This window comes from Salvelinus sp. IW2-2015, linkage group LG8 (assembly GCF_002910315.2).
Source record: "Salvelinus sp. IW2-2015 linkage group LG8, ASM291031v2, whole genome shotgun sequence".
Classification (NCBI taxonomy): domain Eukaryota; kingdom Metazoa; phylum Chordata; class Actinopteri; order Salmoniformes; family Salmonidae; genus Salvelinus; species Salvelinus sp. IW2-2015.
The window spans coordinates 18836144-18858682 of record NC_036848.1 but is presented as its reverse complement, the minus strand read 5'-3'; the positions used below and the strand labels follow the sequence as shown (position 1 = coordinate 18858682).

Below are 22539 nucleotides of genomic sequence, written 5' to 3'. Positions count from 1 at the left end.
AAGAGCGTTCACATTGCATTACTGTGTCTTATTCACCAAGCTCTCATCAACAACTCTCAACGTAGGCCAAAGGCACATGCTGTTTTTTTCCCCCTTTCCCGACTGGCTTTTATCTTCCAAAAAGGTTCTCTTTAATAGTTTTACCTTGTCCCCCACAACCATCTTTTTTTCAGGCATTCTTTTTGTCTGGATATTTATTTATTTTTTCGAGGGACCCAGCAGGTAAATTTGCATTCAACTTCTTTCCCTCTGTCTGCATATGTTTCTGACTCGCTGCACTTTACTGACTGTGCCTCCAGGCTGAAGTTCCATTTGTTYGTTTCATCCTCATTGTTGACATATCGATTTGATCTCTTGAATATCGCTTTTATATTGAAGTTTTCACAATATGAATACTGACCTCTGTTTGACTTTTTGGAAGAAGCGAAAACATTACTAGGCTATGTGGCCCATTGACAATGTGTTCTCTGCATTTCGTGTGTCACTCACTCCCAAAAACAACAAATGACGTCTTCGTATCCAGCAAATAGTATCTAGGCAACCACCCGGTTTATCTCAAAACCTGAAAACTGATTGATGTRATTGTATGACGGTAAAAATACTGCTCGGATGAACTCACTGAATTCACTCGTATAGTTAAAATAGAAATGTGTTGTCCTTGACATTAGTGACCCCAATCACCCCATTGAAATCAACGATGAGAGAGATATTCAGATTGATTAAATGTGACGTGGAGCATCTGCTGACGTCACAAAAGCCATTAATGTAGTTCTAGTTTGGAGGCAGCAATTAATTGCATGTGGTACAATGRCTGTTTCTCCAGCTGGTTGTCTTAACGGAGTGTGATAAAAAGGTCAATCTCTTCGTATTGTACAAAAAAATTATTGCATGTCCTGGTTTACTCTAGTCTAACTAAGATCCTAACTGTAAAATGTTTATGGTCAGTGCTAATCTAGAYGGCTAACTTTGGCTATTCCAGAGTGTCCCTGAGGACCTAATACAATGCAATTCAACATCACAATGTAACAGAAGTAGAAATGATTACTGTTAATGGTCCTCAGTATGAGTGTAATCGAATTAAGCTGTGGATCAATGCAGCTGTGCCTAAAACCTCCTTCGGCATATTTGTGTCATCAAGTCGAATTGAATGCACAAGCTTAGACTTGCTTCAGTCTGCCGCCACATAATGGAATCACAATGGTGACCAAGCCAGAGGGGCTTGAATGGGGAATTGAAGTGGACTTGAAGGATTGACAGTCAAGTTCATCTCAGGCTTGTCTGGGACAAACTGAGATACGACGCTGGGCCTTGAAAACAACACAATTAAACAGTAAAAAAATTATTGCAAGGGAATGTAAAGCAAAACTGTAAATTCTACCAGGAAAAGAAACGCTTTTTCAGTTCTGCCCACAAATTTTCTATGGGATTGAGGTCAGGGCTTTGCCACAACTTTGGATAGTATGCTTGGGCAAATTGTCCATTTGGAAGACCCACCTGTGACTAAGCTTGAACTTCCTGACTGATGTCTTGAGATATTGCTTCAATATATCCACATAATTTTCCCTCATCATGATGCCATCTATTTTGTGAAGTGCACCAGTCTCTCCTGCAGCAAAGCACCCCCACAACATGATGCTGCCACTCCCGTCCTTCACGGTTGGGATGGTGTTCTTCGGCTTGCAAGCCTCCCCCTTTTTCCTCCAAACATAACGATGGTCATTATGGCCAAACAGTTATATTATTGTTTCATCAGACCAGAGGACAATTCTCCACAAAGTCCCCATGTGCAGTTGCAAACTGTAGTCTGGCTTTTTGATGGCGGTTTTGGAGCAGTGGCTTCTTCCTTGCTGAGCAGCCTTTCAGGTTATGTTGATATAGGACTCGTTTTACTGTGGATATAGATACTTTTGTACCCGTTTCCTCCAGCATCTTCACAAGGTCCTTTGCTGTTGTTCTGAGATTGATTTGCACTTTTCTCATCAAAGTACGTTCATCTCTAGGAGACAGAATGGGTCTCCTTCCTGAGGGGTATGACGGCTGCGTGGTCCCATGGTGTTTATACTTGCGTACTATTGTTTGTACAGATTAACGTGGTACCTTCAGGCATTTGGAAAATGCTCCCAAGGATGAACAAGACTTGTGTAGGCCTACACTTTTTTCTGAGGTCTTGGCTGATTTCTTTAGATTTTCCCATGATGTCAAGCAAAGAGGCACTGAGTTGTTTGAAGGTAGGCCTTGAAATACATCCACAGGTACACCTCCAATTGACTCAAATAATGTAAATTAGCCTAAGAGAAGCTTCTAAAGCCATGACATCATTTTCTGAAATTTTCCAAGCTGTTTAAAGGCACAGTCAACTTAGTATATGTAAACTTCTGACCCACTGGAATTGTGATACAGTGAATTATATGTGAAATAATCTGTCTGTTAACAATTGTTGGAAAAATTACTTGTGTCATGCACAAAGTAGATGTCCTAACCAACCTGCCAAAACTCTAGTTGGTAAACAAGAAATTAGTGGAGTGCTTGAAACAAAGTTTTAATCACTTCAACCTAAGTGTATGTAAACTTCCGACTTCAACTGTACGTCCTAATGACCACTACAGAGTACAATTTTGCACTTACAATAAAATATAAAATTATGGTAATCTGTTTTTTTCCCACCCCAAACACTTATGTTATAGAAAAATATATATACACTATACATACAAAAGTATGTGGACACACCTTCAAATTAATGGATTTGTCTATTTTGCCACACGCGTCTCTGACAGGTGTATAAAATCGAGCACACAGCAGTGCAACCTCCATTGACAAACAGTTGCAGTAGAGCGACCTTACTGAAAAGCTCAGTGACTTCCAACGTAGCACCATCATAGGATGCCAGCTTTCCAACAAGTCAGTTTGTAAAATGTCTGCCCTGCAAGTGCTGCCCCAGTCAACTGTACATGCTGTTATTGTGAAGGGGAAACGTCTAGGAGCTGCTCAAGGAGTGGCTCAGCCACGAAGCGGTAGGTCAGACAAGCTCACAGAATGGGAACCCCGAGTGCTGAAGATTGCAGTGCGTAAAAATCGTCTGTCCTTGGTTGCAACACTAACTATCGATTTCCAAACTGCCTTTGGAAGCAACGTCAACACAAGAACTGTTCGTCTGGAGTGTCATGAAATGGGTTTCCATGGCCGAGCAGACGCACACAAGACTAAGATCACCATGCACAATGGTGTAAAGCTCGCCGGCATTGGACTCTTGAGCAGTGGAAATGCGTTGTCTGGAGTAATGAATCACGCTTCACTATCTGGCAGTACGAATGACGAATCTGGGTTTGGCGGATGCCAGGACGTCACTACCTGACCGAATGCATAGTGCCAACTGTAAAGTTTGGTGGAATAATGGTCTGGTGCTGTTTTTCATGGTTTGGTCTATGCCCCTTAGTTCCAGTGAAGAGAAATTTTAACGCTACAGCATACAATGACATTCTAGACGATTCTGTGCATCCAACTTTGTGGCAACAGTTTGGTGAAGGCCCTTTCCTGTTTCAGCATAACAATGCCCCTGTTCACAAAGGGAGGTCCATACAGAAACGGTTTGTCGAGATTGGTGTGGAAGAACTTGACTGGCCTACACAGAGCCCTAACCTCAACCCTATCGAACACCTTTGGGATGAATTGGAACGGCACCTGCGAGTCAGGCCGAATCACCCAATATCCCTAATGCTCTTTAGGCTAAATGGAAGCAATTCCCCGCAGCAATGTTCCAACATCTAGTGGCAAGCATTCCCAGAAGAGTGGAGGCTGTTATAGCAGCAAAGGGGAGACCAACTCCATATTAATGACCATGGTTTTGGAATGAGATGTTCGACGAGCAGGTGTCTACATACTYTTGTTCATGTAGTGTATATCCCCCCTAAAACATTCTGGATCTCAGGATGCTATGAGAAAGAAGAAACGTTGATTAATGACTTTTGTCTGTGTAGACTGAGACAAAAACTCAAGAATGCTGCTGTACTCACAGTATTCCCAGCGGAAATAACCTCATTACTTTTCTCTTACGATTTCCATGAGAAGATAGCAACCATTAATTAGATGGGATTGAACATAAACAGAGACAGACACCTGTAGATCAATGGAAACTGCATTTCAAAACTTAACAAACAAGGATGCTCACAGTCATCTAATACATGGGTATTTATCAAACAAGAGATGCAGGGTGCAGTGTAAGAAGGTAGACAATAGGGCTGGTTCTGTGTGGCTTCTTGTCTGTGGCGAGAAGAGGAGGAATCTAGATTGATTGATGTGCACTCGGAGGCCAGCTATTTGTCTTAGTCAATCATATCTGATCTATCATTGACAAATGGAGATGGGCTCCCCAGTTGAATAAACTCTGGCCTGAGACAGGGGGGAGGAGGAGGTTAGGACTGTGCCAAGAGCAATTTCTCTCTTGGATGGAGAGAGAAAGAGAAGGAAGGGATAGGGTGAGAGAGAGAGATGGACAGGAAATGTGTGTGCGGGCGTGTTGATACTTTCATTGAAAGGTACACTCATTTATCCACCTGGTGTTTAATTGTATAGTTAGAAACCTGTTCACACTAAAGTATTGTCAGGAAGAGAAACAACTGAAGCAAAATGACAAACCAAAAGTTACTTAATGCCAGACAAGATGTAAACGCTTGAAAAAAAAACAATAGCGTACATATTCAAAGAAAGCTTAGGTAGTTTTACATTTAAAAAAAATATATATTTTATTTATGAATTTTCGATTTTACAAACAGACAGATAATGATGGAAAACAATGCATCGAGATTACCCCCCACCCTTCAACAGGAGACAGAAAAACAAAAACACAACAGAAAAACAGAACACGACATTGCTCGTAAGTAATTGGCAACTTGCTTCATTGACATTTGACTTACTGTACAGTATAAGGATTATGCTAGGCATTCAAATAATTACTGTGGATCAGGGTGGGTTGCAGGTTGTATGTTGTGTTGCCCATCATCATGTGAAAGATACGCTATAAAGGGCTGCCATATCTTCACGAATGTGTTATATCTGCCAGAGATAACATGGCGAATCCTTTCTATAGGTTGCAAACTGGTGACTTCAACTAACCAGGTTTTAAAAACAGGTACAGTCTCCTCATTCCAAAGAATTAAAAAGTTTATTTTTGGAACAACCATGCCATATTGCACAGTCTTCTGTTACCAGTGGGTTAAAGTCGTTAGGTGTTGTGACCTTCCCAAAACAGCACTGTCCGGGGCTGGTATGAGGTTACAGCTTAACACTTAAAAATCTATCTATACTGAACGTAACATGTAGAGTGTAGGTCCCATGTTTCATGAGCTGAAATAAACGATCCCAGAAATGTTCCAAACACACAAAAAGCTTATTTTGCTCAAATTCTATGCATAAATGTATTTACATCCCTGTTAATAAGCATTTCTCTTCCACCAAGATAATTCATCCACCTGACAGGCATGGCATATCAAGAATCTTTTTAAACAGCACGATCATTACACAGGTGCACCTTATGCTGGGGACAATAAAAGGCCACTCTAAAACGTGCAGTTTTGCCACACAACACAATGCCACAGGTGTCTCAAGTTTTGAGGGAGTGTGCCAATTGGCATGCTGACTGCAGGAATGTCCAACAGAGTGTTGCCAGATAATTGAATGTTCATTTCTCTACCATAAGCCGCCTCCAATGTCATTTTAGAGAATTTGAGAGTAAGTGCAACCGGCCTCACAACCGCAGACCACGTGTAACCACATGTAACCACGCCAGCTCAGGACCTCCACATCCGGCTTCTTCACTTGCGGGATTGTCTGAAGATGGTGTTGCGGGGTAATGAGGAATATTTCTGTCTGTAATAAAGCCATTTTGTGGAGAAAAAAACATAATGATTGACCTAGGCCTTCTCCCTAGTGGGTGGGCCTATGGCTGCTCCCCTGCCCAGTCATATGAAATCCATAAATTTGGGCCTATTGAATATATTTAAATTGACTGATTTCCTTCAATGAACTGTATTTCAGTAAATATTTTGAAATTGTTGCATTTATATTTTTCTATCTAATCTATCTCTTATCTATCTATCTATCTATCTATCTATCTATCCTATCTATCTACTATCTATCTATCTAACCTTTATTCATCCAGGTGAGTCCCCATTGAGACATAAATCTATTTACATAAATGCGGTGTGATGCTGTTGCCATTTTTATTCTGTTCAACTAAGGCACCTCTCCTAAAATGACACCTTTATTTAGCCTCAAAATAAAGTGAGTGATGAGGGACACCAGAGACATCCTTCTTAACGCACTTGCCATCAGGCTTCAGCTTAGAATCCCCCAAAAAACATTTATTCTCATCTGGAAAGCTTTAATGCTGATCCCTTTGACCGTGTTATCTCCCTACCTGGGCCATTTCTGTGCCGCTGATTACAGTCCTTAAGGGACTCTTAATAAGTATTTTCTCCAATTAAGCTGAACTCATTTGCCGCTTCGCAATTCCTCCACGACTCCAGTCTTCCAAATCGTCCAATGGCGGATCATTATCCTTGTGGTGGGGCTGCAGTCTTTCGTGAGTCATTTACAAGGCAATGAACGGATGGGAAGTCTCGGTTTGATTTTGAGAGCAATTAAGACTTGTTTGTTTGTTTTTCTTGAACATTGTCAGTGCACACTCAGGTGAACTAAGCTATAATTGGCATCCCATCGAAAAATCTGATGTTTTGACATGCTGGAACTACAGGGGGAAACACAAGACCAATGCTCTGAAATCCAGGAATGTAATAATGTGTTGTCAGCGGACCGCACCTTTGCCTCTTTTGTGTAATGGTTTCCTACAGTATATTGTGGCCTATGTCCCGTCAATTGCCTTTCTGCTTTGTCAAGCTGAGTTTAAAAAGTTATACCGGAACTTTAACTTGTCCATTTTGGAGATTGGCATTCTGCTGACCAATTTGGAGATTACAAGGAAATGCTGTCTGCTCTAAAGCCACCACAGAGTTGAGTGCCCGCACTGCTATCTTAGATTGCCACATTGGAAACTTACTGTGGATTTCCTGGATGACCAACAGCCATCGATTTCCAGCCTGCACAATGAAGGAGCGGCTTAATTTCTTAGTTCAATGTGTGCACCTCAGTAGCAGAACTGAAAATGACAAAGACAGTGTTAAAATGTAGGACCCGACAGCCTTTTTAGCTGGTGTAGAGCAGAAATGGTATGTGGTATGTATTTAGGCCTGAGTACACGTGATGGAGAAGACTGGATCCACAGTTATATTTACAAATTTAACAGATGCAGAATTCTTTTACTTAACTTGGTTAAAACATTAAACTTATTCGGCCAATACTATATTTCACTAGACTAACTAACCGCTCCCCATGAAGGAGGTGGAAGGGGATCCTAAAAAGACCTGCGGAATCATGAGGACCGGCAAGAATCATTCACAGATTTAAAGCTAGACTCCGTAGTTGCTGCATCCATTTATGTACATACACATTTTTTATTTGTTTTTTTCACCTTTATTTAACCAGGTAGGTTAGTTGAGAACAAGTTCTCATTTACAACTGCGACCTGGCCAAGATAAAGCAAAGCAGTGCGACACAAACAACAACACAGAGTTACACATGGAATAAACAAACGTACAGTCAATAACACAATAGAAAAAAGTCTATATACAGTGTGTGCAAATGAGGTAAGATAAGAGAGCTAAGGCAATAAATAGGCCATGATGGCGAAGTAATTACAATATACCAATTAAACACTGGAGTGATAGATGTGCAGAAGATGAATGTGCAAGTAGAGATACTGGGGTGCAAAGGACCAAAAGAAGAAATAACAATATGGGGATGAGGTAGTTGGATGGGCTAATTACAGATGTGCTATGTACAGGTGCAGTTATCTGTGAGCAGCTCTGACAGGTGGTGCTTAAAGCTAGTGAGGGAGATTTGAGTCTCCAACTTCAGTGATTTCTGCAATTCGTTCCAGTCATTGGCAGTATTGGCATACATTAATGATACATAACCATAGATTCGAGAAGAATATAACTTATGAATGCCTCATRAGCTTAGTTCAACTGTCATACCTCATCCAAAATCAAAATACAAGCTTGTTATATTCTCCAATGTTTGTAAACAAAGTAAATGTAAACAAACACTGTATAGACTCAAAATATGACTTGTTTGTTTGATGATGGCACTGCCGGAGATGGCAGCATCGCGACTAGCTCTTAAGAAACTCTGCAGTATTTTGTTTGTTTATGTACTATTTTTAACATTATTAGCTCAGGAATAGTTTTTTGTCATTACATACAGCCGGAAAGAACTATTGGATATTAGAGTGGCGGTAACTCACCAGCACTTCCAGCATTACGACCAGGATTACGACTTCCCTGGAGTGGATCCTTTGTTTGCTCTCCCCAGAGCAATTTAACTAATTCCAGAGGCTGACCCAAAACAACGCCTGTGGAGGAATGGTACTCGAGGTGGTCTTCTGGTCTGACTTAGGAAGCATACACACCACACACTGCTCCCGAGTATTTTACTCGCTAATGTCCAATCTCTGGATAATAAAATTGATGAGCTAAAGGCGAGAGTAGCTTTTCAGAGAGACGCCAGAGATTGTAAACATACTCTGCTTCACAGAAACATGGCTCTCTCGAGATATACTGTCTGACTCTGTAAAGTTGGGCTCTCAGTACATCGCGCCGACAGGAACAAACATCTCTCCGGGAAGCAGAAGGGTGGAGGTATATGTTTTATGATTGACGACTTATGGTGTAACTGGAACTCAAGTCCTTCTGTTCACCCGACCTAGAATATCTCACAATCAAATGCTGGCCGTACTATCTCCCGAGATAATTTTCATCAATAATTGCCACAGTGGTCTATATCCCCCCCCCCCCCCCCCCAAGCGGATACCACAACGGCCCTCAAAGAACTTCACGGGACTTGCAAACTGGAAACCACATATTCTGAGGCTGCATTTATTGTAGCAGGGGATTTTAACAAAGCAAATTTGAAGAAAAGGCTCCAGAAATTCTATCAACATATTGATTGTCTTACTCGCGCTGCTAAAACTCTCGACCATTGTTATTTTAAGAACCTTCCAGAATGCGTATAAGGCCTTCCACCACTCGGCAAATCGGACCACGATTCCATCTTGCTCCTCCCTTCCAATAGGCAGACACTCAAATAGGAAGCACCCGTGATGAGGACAATTCAACGCTGGTCTGACCAATCGGAATCCACGTGTCACGTTCTGACCTTAGTTCTTTTGTTATTTCTTTGTTTTAGTATGGTCAGGGCGTGAGTTGGGTGGGTTATCTATGTTCGTTTTTCTATGTTGGTTTTTGCGTTTGGCCTGGTATGATTCTCAATCAGAGGCAGGTGTCGTTAGTTGTCTCTGATTGAGAATCATACTTAGGTAGCGTTTTTCCACCTGTTTTTCGTGGGTGTTTATTTTCTGTGTCTGTGTGTTCCACACGGAACTGTTTCGGTTGGTTATTTCACGTGTCGTTTATTGTTTTGTTTCAGTGTTCGATTGTTTTAATAAAGAGCATGAACACGTACTACGCTGCGCATTGGTCCTCCGATCCTTACTACTACTTCTCGTCTGAGGAGGAAGACAGCCGTTACACCACGCTTCAAGATTGTTTTGATCATGCGGACTGGGATATGTTCAGAGTAGTTTCAGAAAATAATATTGACACATATACCGATACGGTGAATGAGTTTATCAGGAAGTGCATTTGAGATTTGTACCCACTGTGACTATTAAAACAAGCATACCCATAACATCATGCAAAAACCACCATGCTTGAAAATATGAAAAGTGGTACTCAGTAGTGTGTGTTAATGGTTTGTATTCAGGACAAAAATCTATTTTTGCCACATTATTTGCAGTATTACTTTATTGACTAATTGCAAACAGGATGCATGTTTTGGAATATTTTTATTCTGTACAGGCTTCCTTTTCATTGTGGAGTAACTACAATGTTGTTGATCCATAATTAGTTATTTCCTATCACAGCCATTAAACTCCGTAACTGTTTTAAAATCACCATTGGCCTCATGGTGATATCCCTCAGTGGTTTCCTTCCTCTCTGGCAACTGAGTTAGGAAGGGTGCCTGTATCTTTGTAGTGGCTGGGTGTATTGATAGACCATCCAAAGAGTAATTATTAATAACTGCACCATGCTCAAAGGGATATTAAATGTCTGCTTTTTGTTGAACCCATCTACCAATAGGTGCCCTTCTTTGCTAACAATTGGAAAACCTCCCTGGTCTTTGTGGTTGAATCCGTGTTTGAAATTCACTGCTCGACTGAGGTACCTTACAGATAATTATTCGTGTGGGGTACAGAGATGCGGTGGTAATTAAAACACTATTATTGCACACAGAGTGAGTCCATGAAACTTATTATGTGACTTGTTAAGAACATTTTTACTCCTGAACTTATTTAGGCTTGTCATATTGACTCAAGATATTTCAGCTTTTGATTTTTTATTAATTTGTCAACGTTAAAAAAATTATAATCCACGATGACATTATAGGGTAATGTTTGTAGATCAGTGATGCAAAAATCTCAATTGAATCCATATTAAATTCAGGCTGTAATACAACAAAAGTGTGGAAAAAGTCAAGGGGTGTGAATATTTTCTGAATGAACTGTATATGATTACCAGACTCTGGCGTTTGTTCTTCACATTCCAAACAGAATGTTTGATGGGACCAGCGATAGCATAGTTAAGTTAGCAAACATGCTAGCATCAAACTTTGTATCAAAAAATATATTCATATGGGAAGAAATGGAGCAAAATGTCCAAAGTCAGAGACACAGTTGGAGTTTAATTCATATGTTCAAAAGACAATTATCCCCATACAGCCTTGTTTAATTGTAGGCTATGAGGAAAGTGTGGTAGTAAGTCATTTTGCTTAAATACAAGTACTATTTGGGTTTATACTGGTTGATGTAGCCTACACCAGTTGAACAACCAACACTGTATGGAACACAAGTTAGACTCTAGATTTTAATCCAACTGTCGAGTTGTATTAAGTGAATTCCAAGATGACTTGATACTAGTAATTGTATTATTCCTCAGTCATATTAACATATCAGTGGCTTATCCTCTGGGAGCAAACCCATCTCACTCACTGACATGGCGTGCAATTCATTTTATTACCTATTGTCACATTTTTTATATTTTATCAGGTTTATCTACACCTGGGAGTGATAAAAGCAACATAATAAGAAGGTCGTCGTAATTTACTTATCACTTCTCTAAATTTAATTTAATATGAATGAGATAAATAGTAGTCATGCTCACAATGGGAGTGTGAATGCACTTCAACATTTACTGTATTCTGTACAACATTGCATCATCCTAATAACATCTCATTAAGTATTCCTCACTAAATGCTTCAAGCAAACTGAGTCTCCTCCCCTCATTAGGCAGATCTATTCTGTAGCATCCTGGGACTACTCATTTAAAAAACTGGTTAACTAATCATGTACAGTTGCGGCCCAATATATTGACACATTTACACTTTTCTTAAATGGTTCCCTATTTCTTCTAAAATAAGTAGAAATTAAAAACAACTTTTGGGTACCACACCTTGTAACTGGATTGGCTATACTGCAGAAGCAATTTTATTTTAAATAAATGTATGTATACAATTTTAGTTTACAGAAAATGAAGACAAATGGCATGGACAACATTATTGTCACTCCAAAGCTAGTACTAGTTGCACAGCCTTTGGCCAAGATAACTACAGACAAACGTCTTGTAGCCATCAATGAGCTTGCTGCACCTTTTTACTGGCAATTTGGTACACTTTTTATTTGCAAACTTCTCTAATTCCTCAATGTTGTAGGACTGTCCTCCACCAACTGCTGTTTTCAGATCGTGCAATAGGTTTTGGATGTGATTCCGATCTGGCCACTCCAGAACAGTTTAGCATCTCTTCTTGAACCATTCCTGGGTGATTGTTTCATGTGTGTTTGAGGTCGTTGTCCTGCTGGAAGACCCACATCCTTCAATGGAAACCCAGTTTTTGGACACCAGGATGAACATTGGACTCCAAAACACCTGATAATCTTCTGATTTCATGATTCCTTGCACACATTCAAATCCCCTAGTAACAGAGACAGCAAAGCAACCCCACAGCATTATTAAATCTCCTCCATGCTTGATTGTAGGGAGGGTCTTATTGTCATTGAATGCTCCCAGCCGGCAAGGTAGAAAAATATGCTGTTTTGCCCTTGAGCAAGGCAGTTAACCCCCAACAACAACTTCTCTCTGGGCACCGATGACATGGACATCAATTTAGACAGCCCCCCATACCTCTTTGATTCAGAGGGATTGGATTAAATTTGTAAGACATATTTCGGTTGAATGCATTCAGTTGTGCAACTGACTAGGTATGGTCATTAGTAAATACAGTGTGTGTTGCCTAATTTTCTTTCATTGGTCCACAGAACATTTTCCCCATGATTTAGGCTTGGATATAAAAAAAAATTGAGAAGTTCAATCAGGCTTTCTTGTGCCTCCTTCAGCATGTTTACCAAAAACAAAACAAAGAACACCCTCCCAACAATCAAACATGGGGGAGGTTCAATAATGCTGTGGGGTTGCTTTGCTGTTTCTGGTACTGGGAGACTTGAATGTGTGCAAGACATCATGAAATCGGCAGATTATGAAAGTGTTTTGGAGTACAATGTTCAACCCTGTGTCCCAAAATTATATCTCTGTTGAAGGTTGAGGGTCTTCCAGCAGGACAACAACCCAAAAACATATAAAAAGAAACCTGGAATGATTCAAGAAAAAACGTGAGACTGTTCTGGAGTTATCAGCAAAGAGCCCAGATCTGAATCACATCCATGACCTACGGTGGGATCTGATAGCAGCAGTWGGCGGAGGGAACTCCTCAAACAAGAATTAGAGGCAATTTGCTGCTCAAGACTGGGCTTAATTGCTACTAGAAGGTGCAGCAAGTTCATTGATGGCTACAAGAAGCATTTGTTGGCAGGCTATGCAACCGGGGTGCCAATACTTTTGTAATGCCATAAATTGTGGTTAACAGATTAATTCCATTCCTTCCCCTGCTTTGATACTCACGTTAGTAGCCAAAACATGACAGTTAGGAGTTAAATCAGGATATTGTCTCATAAAATTCCTTGGCCAGTCGGTCGGGTTACAGTGCCGAGAGAAATTAGGATTTAATGAAGCGTCCCTTGGCAGCCGTTTGGGCAGAAAAACGATCAATCCGCCCAAGCGTTGAAGGAAGATACTGTGCATGTCAGAGGTCTTTTCCTTCTTCAACTTAGTGGCCTTCCTCTGTCTTCCATGGGCTGACAGTCTTCAAGGATGTTTATCTTGGTTCGATGGGCTTGTTACTGCTTAGACTTGTGCTCGTAGGAAAGCTCCTACTGTATGTCTGCTTAAATGTCTTCTCTTTTTTATTATTACAGACATCGGAATCTTGAAATAAGTGACCTGTGTATTCCACTGGGGATTTTTAACTACTCTTCAGTCACACTCTATGGACATCTACTRTCAGAGGCCCTACCAGGTAAGGAAATCATATTTATCTTCACATTTTTTTATTGTACTCATATTTACTGTAAATATTCCCATATTCTGTAAATATTATTTTTTGATGGGTCAAGGAATCTTGTTATCAGCAAAAATTATTTTACAGTATGTATTCTAGAGGAAATAGTTATAGTTATGCTATTAGCTTGACCAACTAGTCAAAAATTTAGTAAATACCATACAGTGCCTTCAGAAAATATTCAAACCCCTTGACTTATTCCACATTTTGTTTTGTTACAGCTTCAATTTAAAATKKATTACATGTAGATTTTGTGTCATTGATCTACACACAATACCCCATATTGTCAAAGGGCTTCTACATCTGCATTGCTTGCTGTTTGAGGTTTTAGACTGGGTTTCTGTACAGCACTTCGGCTGATGACATCGGCTGATGTAAAAAGGGCTTTAGAAATACATTTGATTGAAGTGGAATTATGTTTTTAGACATTTTTACAAATTCATGAAAAAGGAAAAGTTTAAATGATTTTTGAATGACTTCCACATCTCTGTACCCCAGACATATAATTATCTGTAAGATCCTTCAGTTGAGCAGTGAATTTCAAGCACAGATTAATRACAAAGACCAGAGAGGTATTACAATTCCTTGAAACAATGCCACCTACTGGTAGATGGGGGGGGGGGGGCAGACATTTAATAACCTTTTGAGCATGATGAAGTTATTAATTACACTTTGGATGGTGCATCAATACACCCAGTCACTACAAAGATACAGGCATCCTTCCTAAGTCAGTTGACGGTGAGGAAGGAAACTGCTCAGGGATTTCACCATGAGGCCAATSGTGATTTTGTAGAGTTAAATGGCTGTGATAGGAGAAAACTGAGGATGGATCAACAACATTGCAGTCACTCCACAATACTAACCTAAATGACTAGTGAAAAGAAGGAAGCCGGTACAGAATAAAAAATATTCCTGTTTGCAATAAGGCACTAAACTAACACTGCAAAAAATGTGGCAAAGAAATTAACTTTTTGTCCTGAATACAAAGCTTTATTTTTGGGGCAAATCCAACACATCACTGAGTAGCACTCTTCATGTTTTCAAGCAAGGTGGTGGTTGCATCATGTTATGGGTATGTGTGTCATAGACAATGACTCTGACATTTTAGGATAAAAAGAAAAGGAATAGAGCTAAGCACAGGCAAAGTCCTAGAGGAAAACCTGGTTCAGTCTGCATTCCAACAAACACTGAGAGACAAATGAACCTTTCAGCAGGACAATAACCTAAAACACAATGCAAAATATGCACTGGACTTGTTTACCAAGACGACATAGAATTTTCCTGAGTGGCCTAGTTACAGTTTTGACTTAAATCAGCTTGAAAATCTATGGCAAGACTTGAAAATGGCTGTTGAGCAAASATCAACAACCAACTTGACAGAGCTTGAATTGTTTTATATTAGTGTTATTTTCCATTAATTAAAAACATTGACATTACAGAGAATTTGGTATAGATCACTGACAAATAAATGACAATTAAATCCATTTTAATCCCACTTTGTAACACAACAAAATGTGGAAAAAGTCAAGGAGTGTGAATACTTTGAAGGCACTGTATACCACCTGCTTCTTTAGAAAATAGAGTTTGATTTATTTGATCTTTGACCTGTGTACTGCTCCTTTGACGCCTCTGAGGGACATTATCCTCCAAAGGGTATACATGACAGAAAACTACTCTGAGATGTCAAACGCGTCAAGTCAACATGCTTAAACGCTAAATGCTCAGTTTCAAATGCCAACCCTGTGTTGTATGTGTATGGCACAACCGAATTCCAAACAGGCTTCTGAGTTCTCTTGAGTTTTCCCCCCCATTCTCCTTTCCCGTCACGTTTTCAATAAGCACCCTGTGAGGATGTGGCAGGGAGAGATTGGGACTGTTTGGAAATAAAATGTGATCACGTCGGAAAAGGAACCGCTGGCGGACGAGATGTGGGGGGGGGAAATAAAATGTCATATTCCCAAACACTTCATCGCCATGAGGTGTTACACAGACTTTTCTTCTCTTTCTCCCATCTGATTTCCACTTTCATCAGTTTTAACTGATCTAGTATCTAGTATTGTCATAATGTAACAGTAGAACCCAGAGTACTCTCTCAGATCACTATTACAGTTTAATTTAGTTGCAATACATTCCTACGAAGGGTTACACTTCAGTTGGATGGAAGACAGCGGTGGCGGTGAAGGAAAATAGGAAGCACAGACACTGTGTGTGTCATTATGTGCATGTGTTAAAGGTGTTGTCTGTGTTAAAATACAGGGCTAAGGTTTTGCTATGGCAGATGTTGCTTAGGATAAATYTAGCAAAAATGTGCTCCCAGCTGCATAGGTGGCATCAGCATGGCCCGGGAGGCTGATTAATTCATTTGCTGTCTCACTTCAATGTGAGTGTCATGGCAGACCGGGGATGGTTGGTCGGAAGAGGTGGAAATTTGGCTCTGGAACTCTGGATTCAGTCAAACCTGTAGAACATTTTTTGACGCAGTATCTTTGTTCAAACAACCACTACACTGAAATCAACCTATATGTCTTATTGTGATTGGAGAGAAGCCTCTAGAACACAAGACCATTGTGCAATTCTATTTGACAACAGGGAAATGGAATGTACTGCACCCACCAGCAATGTGGGTTTGATTGAACTCTGCCTCCAGGAGCTGTTGATAGCTTATAGGGTCACATGATTAGACCGCTGCACTACCTTTGCATCAAGACCAGCATGTTCATGTGTATATTAACAACAACCATTTGCCGTTGAGTTCAAACGTAATTGTTTTATGACTATTATGACTTTTATGACTCTACCTACAGTATCCGTCTAAATTTTTTTTGTTATTCACATATCTGGTTTCAACAGATGCCAATGCTCAGGAGGGCTAGCATCAACAAGTCCAAAACAGCTGTCCATGCATTTGTATATCAAATCGTTTTTTGATATTACTCGTGGATCAAGAAATATTTTAACAATATTCAACTGTGGTTATGCTTTATTGGAACCAATATAAAGGCTTGATTAAGCCATTAAAGACACATCTGCCATCCTAATTTCTTTTTAATTTGGTGAGAACTCGGCCGCATATTGCTACAGTGGATCTGACATTTTAATTAAGTAAGGGCTGTAAAAATGATTACTACTACCGGGGTGCAGAAGGGCCGGGGCTCACAACGCTATGGAGAATGGGGAACTAGTGGTACAAAATGACAACCCATGCCTAGACCAATCCCTACCACAGAGAATTTAGATGACTTATTTTTGTACATTCAATGGCAATAATTACCTGTGTGKTCTCATGAAATGCACTAGCCATGTCCAAAGTCTTTTCAATGGTTGAATATGGCATTTTTAATAACCTATTGAGTTTATTACATCAATGCATTTAAATCTATAKAGGAGTGTTTTTWWWAGTTTTTTTTTACGCTAAATCCCTCTTGAGAATATACTTTTTTATATAATGTTGCAAAATGTTGCCTTTGGCATAAACAGTGGAACTGAAAATAGAACTCAGTTGCCTTCAGATTAATTTGCCACACAGAATCCAAACTTGAAACACAGGAGGTAAAACACTGTAAATAGGAATGGTAGATGTGCATATTGAAGCAGGGAAGATTAATTTAGSATGTTACATGGGTTATGATAAGTCGATTAGATCCAGAGGTGGAGAACAGACAAGACTGAACATTTACTGTAGAGAATGTATTTTTCTTCATACTGGGTGTGATTAAATACGGTCAAATATGGGAGACGATGAAAGAGTATGGAACTGCATGCCTTTTGAGTGCATTCACAGGATATCTAAATCCTATCACAAAGGAAAGCATCTTCTCTAAAGAGATACAGTATGTTAGTTACTGCTGGGACTTGAGACCGTGCAAATKTATCATTACAATGACACCACTTCATTTGCATGCAAGCGATGCATTGCACAGTTTGACAACCTATCCTCACCTTGATAGGCTCACTCAATGGTCTTTGATTMTTTGACAATGACATTCACAAGATACTGCCAATCTCTTTTTGACACACTGTTCAGTTAGCATGTAAAGAAAAAAACAACATTATTTAAGCAGGTGAATCACTTGTTAGCAGGCTACATTACAATTCTCGTGTAAGATATTCAGCTCTGCAAGGTGTGCATTGCACTGCTTGTCAATGGGTGGTTTCTGTTCTAGCAGGCAGGACATGCCCTTTGGCAGACGAATGTACAGCGGTGGGTGAAGGCTGTCTGAATGCCACCTATCTCACGGTTGAGCTGCCAGGTCTGTCTGATGTTTCAAACGCAGCAGAGAGCAGCTTTCTAGCCTTTCAGAGCCTGGATAGCTGCCTTCAGGGCCCTGGACAACCCCTGTGTATGCCTTGCTGAGGAAACTATCCACATGCTCAGAGCATTAATGAATGCCCCTCTCCCCACAGGTGTGATTACTACCTCTGAGGTTTTAGAGCTTGAGTTAGTCACCTCATACAAGTACTTGGGAGTATGGCTAGACGGTACACTGTCCTTCTCTCAGCACATATCAAAGCTGCAGGCTAAAGTTAAATCTAGACTTSGTTTCCTCTATCGTAGTCGCTCCTCTTTCACCCCAGCTGCCAAACTAACCCTGATTCAGATGACCATCCTACCCATGCTAGATTACGGAGACRTAATTTATAGATCGGCAGGTAAGGGTGCTCTCGAGCGGCTAGATGTTCTTTACCATTCGGCCATCAGATTCTGCCACCAATGCTCCTTAAAGGACACATCACTGCACTCTATACTCCTCTAAACTGGTCATCTCTGTATACCCATTGCAAGACCCACTGGTTGATGTTTATTTATAATACCCTCTTAGGCCTCACTCCCCCCTATCTGAGATATCTACTGCAGCCCTCATCCTCCACATACAACACCCAACCTGCCAGTCACATTCTGTTAAGGGTCCCCAAAGCACACATATCCTTGGGTCGCTCTGCTTTTCAGTTCGCTGCAGCTTGCGACTGGAATGATCAGTAACAAACACTCAAACTGGACAGTTTTATCTCAATCTCTTCATTCAAAGAATGGACACTCTTACTGACAGTTGTGGCTGCTTTGCATGATGTATTGTTGTCTCTACCTTCTTGCACATTGTGCTGTTGTCTGTGCCCAATAATATTTGTACCCTGTTTTGTGCTGCTACCATGCTGTTGTCATGTGTTTCTACCATGCTGTGTTGTCATGTGTTGCTGCCATGCTAAGTTGTTGTCTTAGGTCTCTCTTTATGTAGTGTTGTGTTGTCTCTCTTGTCYTGATGTGTGTTTTATCCTATATTTTTATATAATTTATTTTTAASCCCCCATCCCTGCAGGAGGCCTTTTGCTTTTTGGTAGGCCATCAAGGTAAATAAGAATTTGTTCTTAATTGACTTGCCTAGTTAAATAAAGGTTAAATAAAGAAATACAAATCAACACTTTCTGCAAGCTGATTTTGTTCTAATCACCACGGCCTTCATTCTTAAGGCATTATAACCCTACTCTCAACAACATATTTCCCTTGTGTTATTGTCTTATTGTATTCCGGTTAAGCACCGCCTTTAGACCTTTACAATGCATATAAGTACGTTAAAGTCAACATGTACAGTATTCTGGCGTTCTATGTCCAATGCACAATGTTGGCAAAACAGATCCAGTTGTAGAACTTTTCGTTTGAAGGAACAGCTGAATTGCTTTATTGGTGTACATCAATCATAGATATCAAGTTGAACAATCTGTAAGTTAGGGGTGTGACTATACCAGTATCGCAATCATTTTTCCATGGCAAAAATTAAAACACGTAACAGACCGAACTCTTTGGTCCTTTAAAAACCTGTTCTTTGTAAAATATAGAATGCTTTAGCTTGGAAAATAAATAAATGTGATGACAACATAATGATGTATGTTTCCAACATTAGGGCTGTTTTCCTAAAGACGTCAAATCCGCTTCATATTTTGTTTCCTTGCCACCACACTAACAAGTATTGCTATACTGGTATCTTCCTAGCACTGCTGTAAGTGTCTCATTGGGGTGGCAGGTAGCCTAGTGTTTAGAGTGTTGGACTAGTAACCGAAAGGTCGCAAGATCGAATCCCCGAGCTGACAAAGTAAAAGTCGGTTGTTTTGCACCTGAACAAGGCAGTTAACCCACTGTTCCTAGGCCGTCAAGGAAAACAAGAATTTGTTCTTAACTGACTTGCCTAGTTAAATAAAGGTCAAATTAAAAAAATATTGTTTGTGAAAGAGGCACTCACACATTGTTTGTAGAACTGGCTCACCTTGCATATGGCCCAAGGTGGAGTCCCACATACCTTGCAAACAGCCATGGAAATAGAATCAACAATATGGATAGAGCTACATTACGTAAGTGGGAGAAAGGGAGTGAAGTCTATAGTCTCTTTTCTTCGCCCAGAATTAAACAGGTCTCTTGTTCTTTTATGTCACAGTGCCTCAACAATATGCAAGGGGATATAAAAGTCTAACCAGAAGAGACTTATTATATAACCAACCAAGGCGCTTTTTGTAGATGTCAGGTACTTCCCCTCGTGGATTGCCGAGTTGTGCTGGGCATTGTGTGCAGCGGTTTGTGTCAAGCCCTTGCAGCAATGTGAAACAAGGTAACAGTTCGACTTGTTGTTGGAGGTTCAGGAACTGCAGAGGTGGAGATTTGTAAGACCAGAAGCCAATTTCCCATTGAGAGCTTTGTCAGAAGAAGCTCAAGCAGGGATTTCTGGAGGGAGAATGGAATTGGGGTTGAATTAGAAAAAGAGGACTTTTTGAGTACATTTTTTCATACTGAAAAACAGATAAGTGATTATTTTGAGACATGCACATCTTTGTCTTGACCTTAGAATTTCGAGCGGTTACCCACTTAGATATCCTATGGGGATCCGAATGAATACTAAATAAGATTTGGTGCATTGTTGGATAAGCACATGTTCGTAGACAGAGGTATGAGGTAAGTGCATTTCCACATGTTCCTTTGCAACCATATTCTATTCACAGTTACAAGACTGAATTCAACTCGGTGGTATAAGCCATTATTCACAAATAAACTACCGACTTGGACATTGTGACACTTTCTCAAAAAGCTAACATTCATTTGGCATGTTGTTGCATAAACAGTCACAAATATTACATATAGGATCTTCATTTGATCTGTATTGTCACAGAAAGATAATCCCGCAGCAACAGGATTTGAACGTTTAGTCCATAACGTTGCATGCAGTGGCGTGTAATCATCGATGCCARGGGAAGCAAGGCTTCCCCCAAACATTTGACTAAGTGAAAAAAATAAAAAACATACAAAATAATTAATCTCTGTGTTTAAAAAATGTCTTTCAATTCACAAGAGGCTGAATATATCTCACCGGAGAATCCGAGAGAACAAAACTGTATTAGAACCATATGTGTAGCCGAAATAGCTGATGCTGTCTTTATCCCTTGATAAAAAATATATAAACTTAGCAAAAAAAGAAACGTCCCTTTTTCAGGACCCTGTCTTTCAAAGATAATTGGTAAAAACCCAAAATAACTTCACAGATCTTCATTGTAATGAGTTTAACCATACTTCTTCAATGAATCATAAACAMTTAATAAACATGCACCTGTGGAACGGTCGTTAAGACACTAACAGCTTACAGATGGCAGGCAATTAAGGTCACAGTTATGAAAACATAGGACACTAAAGAGGCCTTTCAACTGACTCTGAAAAACACCAAAAGAAAGATGCCAAGGGTCCCTGCTCATCTGCGTGAACGTGCCTTAAGCATGCTACAAGGAGGCATGAGGACTGCAGAGGTGGCTAGGGCAATAAATTGCAATGTCCGTACTCTGAGACGCCTAARACAGCGCTACAGGGAGACAGGACGGACAGCTGATTGTCCTCGCAGTGGCAGACCACGTGTAACAACACCTGCACAGGATCGGTACATCCGAACATCACACCTGCAGGACAGGTACAGGATGGCAACAACATCTGCCCGAGTTACACCAGGAACGCACAATCCCCCCATCAGTGCTCAGACTGTCCGCAATAGGCTGARWGAGGCTGGACTGAGGGCTTGTAGGCCTGTTGTAAGGCAGGTCCTCACCAGACATCCCAGCAACAACGTCGCCTATGGGCACAAACTGAGTGAGCTCAGATGTGAATGGTACTGCATCTCATTGTCCTAGCTAGCTAAAATCGGCACATTCTTAAAATAGCCATGGATGGAAATAAGAATTTGGACTTGTGGTTTTACTTAATTCTCCGGACTGGCCAATGATTATTTCAGGGATTCTGATCCAACCATAAATGTATACATTGTTCCCCTGGCCTGAGAGGATGGAAGTTCAACATGTACAGTTGAAGTCGGAAGTTTACATACACCTTAGCCAAATACATTTAAACTCTGTTTTTCACAACTCCTGACATTTAATATAAGTATAAATTCCCTGTCTTAGGTCAGTTAGGATCATCACTTTATTTTAAGAATGTGAAATGTCAGAATAATAGAGAGATTGATTTTTTTCAGCTTTAAAATCTTTCATCATATTCCCAGTGGTCTTTCAGGTTATGTCGATACAGGACTTGTTTTACTGTGGATATAGATCGTTTTGTACCTGTTTCCTCCAGCATCTTCACAAGGTCCTTTGATGTTCTTCTGGGATTGATTTGCACTTTTCGCACCAAAGTAAGTTAATCTCTAGGAGACAGAATGAGTCTCCTTCCTGAGCAGTATGACGGCTGCATGGTCCCATAGTGTATATACTTGCGTACTATTGTTTGTACAGATGAATGTGGTACCTTCAGGCGTTTGGAAATTGCTCCCAAGGATGTACCAGACTTGTGGAGGTGTACAATTTTTTGGCTGATTTTTGGAGGTCTTGGCTGATTTATTTAGATTTTCCCATGATGTCAAGCAAAGAGGCACTGAGTTTGAAGGTATGCCTTGAAACTCA

The 22539-nt window shown here is 40.3% G+C and overlaps 1 protein-coding gene across 1 annotated transcript in view; it reads left to right on the top strand.

Moving 5' to 3' along the window:
• Positions 1-22539, top strand: part of LOC111967572 (leucine-rich repeat and immunoglobulin-like domain-containing nogo receptor-interacting protein 2) — a 400902-nt gene that overhangs the window by 128743 nt on the left and 249620 nt on the right. The window contains exon 3 of the mRNA XM_023992693.3: positions 13475-13575. The gene's annotated coding sequence lies outside the window, so the exon portion shown is untranslated. The remainder of the gene's footprint in view (positions 1-13474; positions 13576-22539) is intronic.